This window comes from Suncus etruscus, chromosome 6, assembly GCF_024139225.1.
Source record: "Suncus etruscus isolate mSunEtr1 chromosome 6, mSunEtr1.pri.cur, whole genome shotgun sequence".
Classification (NCBI taxonomy): domain Eukaryota; kingdom Metazoa; phylum Chordata; class Mammalia; order Eulipotyphla; family Soricidae; genus Suncus; species Suncus etruscus.
The window spans coordinates 127,248,214-127,256,382 of record NC_064853.1 but is presented as its reverse complement, the minus strand read 5'-3'; the positions used below and the strand labels follow the sequence as shown (position 1 = coordinate 127,256,382).

General features: G+C 37.1%; 1 non-coding gene across 1 annotated transcript; it reads right to left on the bottom strand.

Moving 5' to 3' along the window:
- Window positions 1-7,563: 7,563 nt before the first annotated feature.
- Window positions 7,564-7,696, bottom strand: LOC126012524 (small nucleolar RNA SNORA51). The gene has a single exon (XR_007496982.1). It is a non-coding gene; the product is annotated as a small nucleolar RNA SNORA51 (small nucleolar RNA).
- Between the last annotated feature and the right edge of the window lie 473 nt (window positions 7,697-8,169).

Here is an 8,169-nt window from a genome sequence, read left to right as displayed (position 1 = left end):
GTAAATAAATAAATGGTGTAGGACAATCACAAGATCAGATTTAAATAGAGAAAGGAGGAATATGATTATTTGTTGCTTTTAACATCAGTCTCTTGGTGTGTAAAAATGAATTATTTAAGACCTAGCAGTTATGCAACAGGACACTGACTTTGCACCAGGGTATAGTCCAGACCATATTAAAAATAAAATTGAGGGCCAGAGAGTTTGTAATGCCATTAAGGTGCTTGCCTTGCATCTAGCTGACCTGGATCCCAGCACCATAGATGGTACCCAGAAAAACCTTCGGGAAAGATCTCTGAATACTGCTAGGTGTGGCCCCCAAATAAAAAAAAACATTAAAAAGTTTGATCCAATAGAGGGTTGGGCTATTGGAGAAAAACTTGATCATTCAATGAATATCAGTTGGATTTCCAGGACGGGGCCATGCATGAAGCTGTTTGATGTCTACAGTTTTATTTCACTTTCACATCAGACTAACTTTATCAGGCTCAGCCTATCAGTGAGGGTTGATGCTTTTGAAGTGGTTGAAGACATGTACAGCATTGAGAGATGGTAAATATGGTTTCCTGTCAGGTGTGTAGACTGCAGACTCCTCTGTGGCTCTTCCCCAGGGAGTCACAAAGCAGAGCTCAGCTACACAGATGGAAGCGGAGAGGCAGGGTAGCTCAAGTGTGACCCTAGCAATTATATGACAAATTCCAGTGTCCAGGACACTAAGAGTTGACAGCTTGATCAACCGAAGGCTGCCTCAGGTTGAAATGCGATGGTAATCCCTGTCTTACTTTTCATATTAGTTATGAAGAGGAGCATTTTTTGTTTGTTTGGGGTATACACTACATGGTGCTCAGGGCTTATCCTTCCTTTGCATTCAGGGATCACTCCTGGTAGGGTCAGGGGACCATATGCATTACCAAAGATCTAATCTGGGTTGACCACATGCAAGACCAACCTGGACTTTTTCTACAGCACTAGAGATGAGCATTTTTATGTGCACAGATTTGCCAATGCCTGACTTAAACACTATGAGTTAATTAAATAAATTAGGGCAGATAACAGTCGTCCTTCAGGGCCATGTAAAATGACTTCCTCTCTTTGTAAAAGGAGAAAAATTTCAGATGCTTAATGGGATGGTACAGTAAAATGCACCAATATTTTGGATCCTCTACATTTTTTTTCTGCAGAACAAGTGTCATTTAGGGAGGAATGTGGTGCAATGGATTAAATCAGGGTTGAAAGCACGTGAAGCCTTTTGACTTCAGACCTGTAGAACGTGTGTTTTCAGTGGCAATTCTCTGAATGAGTTTGTAAATGTGGCCCCGGAGAATACTAAAATTGGGTACACTGAACTCTTCATACCAGAGAATGGGTACTTTTGTGCAGGTATGTACTCAAGCGCACACATATGTGTATCTTTATGCATGTCTTAAAAGAAAGCATATGTTGGGAGAACCTGCAGGTATAGATGAACTTGTAGGCTGAAGGAATACTGTAAGTATAAGAACATGAAGGGTTATTAAATGTGGGCAGCATTGGAAGAAAGAAAGACAAAGTGTATGTGGCAGGAAAAGTTAGATACAAAGGAAAGAATTAGAAAGCAATTCAGCCTCAGAGCATGCATGTAATTTATGTCTTTTCAGATAGGGAAAAGAGAGTTTAGATCTGTCATTTGAAAACTGGTTCTTAAATCATTAATTGCCTTTCTACATCCCTAAACATCTTATGCTTCTCACAGCTTATCTTTGGGGGTAATGTGGAAGATGCTGTGTTAGTTTTATCATTTATTTATTGTACCCACACTCTGCTATGCTAAGGGCTTTCTTAGAGTAGCGCTTTGGGCACCTTTGTCAGGGATCAATTTCAGGTCAGTGACATTCAAGGCAAACCCCTTACCCACTGTGTTATTGCTCAGACCCTCGTTATCTCATTTCTTATAGGGACTTTTTTGGCCCAGGCTCTCATGAGATACAAAGGACTTTTGAAGACACATCCTAGTTTGAATAAAACAAACAAATGTTCTCTCAATTGCTGCTCACCATGCATTGGAGCACCCAGAGCAGCTGGCAGGGAGGAATAGAGCTACCCATATCCAAATACTTATTCTAACTTATTCTAATGAACTGCATTCTCTAAAATCCAACTTGCTGATGTTGGCAGAAAAAAATTTAACTCCCCCATACAAATAGATGTAAAGCTGAATTCTCTGATAGATTTCATTTTTTTCCACAAGGTAATCAAGATTTATAAAGCACCTAGTTAAGTTCAGGACACCAGGGGGTTATGTCCTTGGAAAAAAAAAGCAAAAATCTTCTAATGAGAGTTATATTCCACCAGTGTGAATCTCAAGGAATCTGACAAATAGTCACAATGGAGCTGAATTCTTTTGAGCTTCATTGTCTCTTTTGGTATACATTTCATTTGTCATCAAAGTCACCAAATCAGTAAAAATTCGTGCTTTTTTTTACTAACCCAGGAAACCCTACTAGTGTAGTGCCCTTAAGTATTAAAGAACAAGATGCAAAGTTGAAAGCACCTTTTCCCCATAAGGTTGACATCTTCAAAATTATTCAAAGTTCTTAGACTTTACATTTACTACCAAAAATAAAATGAGTGCCTTTTCTCTCCAATACTTCTAAAGCTTGTATTAACTCCAGGATAGAAGATGATGAGAATGGACCAAATCTCCCCAACATTCCTCAACTCGCAGTAAATTTATCATCTACTAGAAATCCCTGAAGGAGAGGGTTTTTTTTCCCCCAGTAAAGTGAGGATAAATATGGAGATAGCTGAGAAATGATCATATGTATACTGGAAATGCTCCCACACAGTACTCAGGGATCAAGGGACTGCTTCCAGCAACACTTCACCAATAAGACCAGAGTTCAACACTCAAAAGTTTGTCTGAGGATGTAAAGGCAAGTTTGCATCACTTGATATCAAGGCAATCAGTACATAAATAAAATTCTTCCATGTGAGAAAAGGAGGTTCTACTTGAGTTTAATTGCTGCATTTGGAGTTTAAGGACATCAGATTAGAGCATTTCAAGGGAACCACTGCTTAGAATTACTAACTCACAGTACATTTTGTGTGTCGGGGGGCACAACCAGCAGAATTCAGGGTTTACTCTTGGCTTTGTGCGCAGGGATTATTCCTACAGTACTCTAGGGATCATATTCAGTTCCAGAAATGGAATTGAGCTGGGGTAGCCAGCAGGCAACCCCGTAAGTTACCTCTCTAACTGTAACAAACAGTAATTAGGATTTGTTCTTTCAGTGGTTCTGGGAATTCAACCTAGGTGTCTTAGATTCACAGCTACATCTGGCCTAAATTCACAATAATTGAGTCATGACTAGGAAAATGTCAGCAGAGATATGGAAAGATCATATAGCAGTGTGGAGAAGTAACTATATTTAGAACGTAGGAGACTGCAGAAGTGAACTGTGAAAGGCAAATGTACTGATTAGCTACTTAGTTAAGGAAAAGATAGTTTCTTAAGATTTGGCTTATAGAGTTGATCTGAAGGGATGGTGTGTGTAAGAGTTAGTAAGTTAGTTATCTATCTACTGCTAGATAGAAGTCAGAGCATAGGCCTGATGATTGGGGTGGTGGGGGGAATGGGTGGAGTATGAGGAAAGGTACTCAAGGCTTACTCCTGGCTTGTGCTCCATGGTCATCCTAAAGGTTTTCAGGAATTGAATCAGGATTCCACTGCATACAAGACTTGTATACTATCCCTGAAAAAATTCTTTAGCCCTCAGAACACACTCTGATGGAGAGATATAGTATTATTGCACTTGGAATAAATGCAGAGTCCATTTGTGATAAAAAAAAATTTAAATTTTTTATTGATTGAATTTTTGTGAGTTACACTACTATTAATAATAGTTTGTCATTCACATAGTTCCAAAACCACACCCATAACTACTGCACACATTACCCTCCAACAACTGTCCTTTCAACACCCACCCTCCCCGCCGCCTTGCACCAATTCAATTGTGTGGACCAGTTTTCCTATTATGCTGCATTTGGCCCTTGGTGACTACCTTGCTATGCATCTTTTAAGCCCCACATATGAGGGATATCTTTCTGCATCTGTTCCTTTCTCTCTGACTAACTACAGTCAGCATGATATCCTCTAGTTCCTTTCATGTTTCTATAAATAGCAAAAGCTTGTTCTTTTTTAGATCTGCATTTCTACTATTTATATACACACATATATCACAATTTTTGTCTTTGATTTTTAGGCCATACCTGGCAATGCATAAAGTTTATTCCTGGCTCTACACTCAGAAATTACTCCTGGCAGTTCTCAGGGAACCATATGGCATATGGGCCACATGCAAAGCAAACATCCTACTTACTATACTATTATTATATAGTATATATTACTATATTATTAATCCTGCCCTATATACCACAATTTCTTGATTCATTCATCCCTAGTTGGATATTTGGGTATTTCCATATCTTGGCTATCATACTAAATGATACCATTTCTTGTAATATATCTCCAAAGAACATTAATTCAAAAGGATATATGCAATATATGTTCATTCCTGCACTTAGCACAATAGCGAAGATTATAAAAAAGGGAGTGATTCTCAATGTAGATAGCACCTTCAGAAATTCTGATAGAAATTTCAGACATTAAAATGCAGCCAATGCATTTTTTAAAAACAATTTTAGGTACAAATTAGGACTGGAGAATTCCTGTCTTGTGTGATAGAAGTTCTAAGTCTTCTTTGTAGTATCATAACATCCCACTTCCAAAATGTTCCAGCCATCACTGGTCAGTATGGCACCATGCAGAGTGACCTTCTGCCCTTCCACTTTAAATTGATAATTTTACTTGCAGCCTTTAAGCAGTTAGCTCTGTACCCACCCCCAGAAGTGAGGAACCTGGCACATCCCCTTGAATGTCACCTCTTTAAAGATACCATCTTCTTGACTGCACCCTCTATTCATGCTGAGATGAACCCCAATCTCTATTGTCAGTTATCCTTCAAACTGTTTAATTTTCTTTTCAGCATTAGCCATGATTAGAAATTCTCATTCAAATTCTTCCTTTTCTGGCTTCCTGGCTGAGAAGCCTCAACCCAAATTAGAGAACTAGCACTTTGCCATTTGAATACCGATGTCTCTCTTGCACTTAAATCTGTAGTTGGAATGTAAGAATGTTCCCTACATATCTTTGTACAAATGAATGAAGTGCCACTGTAAAAGAAAATGTATCGGAAAGCATTTCTGGAGCATGAATTATTGGTTACTAAATCTTGATGCCTGCCCTTATGTCACAAAATGCATATAATCTCCCTTTGACTTAGTGTTTTTTTTCCCTTCTCTGTGCCTGTCTTTAACTTTCATGAGCCATAAGAGAAGCTGACTTTGGATCAAAGTATATGCAGCACATGTGCCAATGACCAAAACAATTTTCTATCAGAAAATTCAATCAAGGCTTCTTTAATCAGGACATAAATCTTTCAGACACACATCACAGACAATACCATACTAGACCATAACTGCCTTTTTCCCCCATCTATTTTGCAATTACAACCTCTCAGTGGTAGAGGAACAGCTCTGAAGAAACAGAGAGAAAGCAATCCCCTGAAAAAGCAGTTTTAAACATGATGAACTTGGTACATTTAGTTTATCTCAGTCTGCAATTTCAACTCCCTTGGGGCTCAATGAAATGGAATCAGGCAATGTCGATCAATAATCTGAAATTCTCTTGTAAAAGGTATAGTATAAAATGAATGTTAAAAGTCAGAGTTTCTGCTACCAACAATGCTCTCAAGCCTATGGAACTTTTTTTTTTCATTGTCTGGTATCAAACTTGGGATCTTACACATGCAAGGCAAATTCTTCAGATTCCTTGCCCCAAGTCTGTTGAATTATTAAGATGATGGACAGAAGTCTTTCTTTAAGATTCATTCCTTGCTTTTCCTCTTAGTATCCAGCTCAGGAAGCATGTTTAATATAAGGCAGTGTTCATTCCAATATTATTCAACTTCATAGACTTGCTTTTAAGGAATGATCTATTTAGGAGCTTTCTGCATTTCACTTTGAGTGTACTGAAAACAATTAAATACTGTAATAAAAGAAAATTATTATTAGACTATACTCTTTAGTATAGCCTAGTAAAACCTTTTTATTCAAAGATATCTAAAATTGAGGTATTTAGTTTGTCCTCATAATTGCAGTTTCATAGAAAACTTTAATTTGTATTTTTATGAAAGTGTAAGGGTTTAGTAGATGCAGCAATAAAAGCCAACAACATGTAAATAGAAGGTTTAAAATAGATGTGTCATATCCCCTGATATTATCTGATAGCTGGATCCAATTATTTAATAATATACAGAACTTTCCACAATGTAGATAGAATGTGAAATTAATGGCCCCATTATGGCCTACATAATGGCCTACTCTATTGTAGGTGCTGGTAACAAAGTATTCCTTGGTTTCTGGATTGGATGGCAAGATTCTAAATCAATATTGTCCATAGGAGCATCTTAAGTAACAATATTATTTATAAAAACATTACTCTAACAAATGCAGATGTTTCATTACTACAGTTAATCTTTTTATGAAATGCATTTATTATGTACTTTTGTAAATTTGAAGGTCTTAATATTTCTTGATTTCCTTCTCCTCTTTTAAAATGAAGGAACATTAAAATGTTGAGTTTCAGGAATTCACTGCTTTAAATTAGTATCTGTAAATATTGCGTGAACTCCATCATTAAAAGTCCAATTCTGATTTTCACTCAGTTCACTCCTTTTACCAGATAGTCCTACTTCTTTCTCTATTTGCGTTTTGCTAGTTACTAATTTTGCTTTAAATTATAAAAACTTTTTTGTTTTATTTAGCTCATTTGTTTGGTTGGTTCTTATGCAGTTTTCATTTTCTGTCTAATATCACTGAGCCAAGTGGAGAGATTATAAGTATGCCACATACTGAAAATGGCAGTATTTAAAAAAAATCATCTTATAGCCGATTAGTGGCCTTTCTATTTATGTATTTTTAATCATGTGTCAGTGACCCTTAAATGTTTCAAACTCTTAATGTTGCAGTGAACATGGGTGTGCACATATTTCTTAAAATTGTTTTTTGTAGACCCAGCTGAGGGACCTTGGTACATCGTGCATTAATTTTGTGGGGGATCTCCATACATCTTCCCACAACAGTTGCATCCATTTACATCCTCTGAATGTACCAAGGTTGGCTTCTCCTGTGTGCTCTCCCATATGTGTTATTTATCCTGCCTGTAAATTCATGGGCAATAACCATTCCAACAAGAGGGAGGGTACCTCATTTCTGTGTGATCTGCTTTCCTGAATATGAAGTGAACATATTTTCATGTGTCTGTTAGCCATTTTTATGTCCTCTTTTAAGAAGTTCCTTTCCAGTCCTCTGCCCATTTTTAAAGTCAGGATATGTTTTGTGTGGTTGAATTTTAAGTTTTGTACATTTTGGGTATGAACCACTTCATGTTCAAGAATGTCCTGTTCAGGAAGATGTTTATGTTTTATAGGTAGTTTAAAAAATTACCAAAACTGTCATTTATTTTTTTGTCCCCCAATTCACAATACAGACCAGGCAAAGGGCCTGGGTTGAGGTGTATATGGGGTGCATTTACTGTACCTCCTCTTTCTATACAGTCAGTGTAAAGAACACAGCCTGTAGTAAGAATTGGGAGGCCTTATCTTTTCTTTTTTTGATTTTTTAATATATATATATATTAAAATCCTTCACCAGTGCATCATTCCCATGACCAATATCCCAAGTGTCCTTCCTCTCCACCCCCCACCAGCCTGTACTCTTGACAGGCCTTCTACTTCCTTCATTCAGTCACATTTTGTTATGATAGTTTTCAGTGTAATTATTTCTGTGACTGCACTAAACAATTCCTGTGGTGAGCTTCATGTCAGGAGCTGGACCCTCCAGTCCTCCTCTATTTTGTCTCTGAGAATCATTACACAAATGTTTTTTATTTTTCTCAAAACCCATTTTCTCAGAACTGTCATTTAATTTGATGCATATAAATTTATTTTCCCTTTGGTTTCCTGTGTGATGCAATATAGTCCCCAGTGATTCTGTAATTTCCTATGTTCTGTTATCAACTTATTGTGTACATTATTTGTATGATTTTGGGACCTAATTCATGCATATATT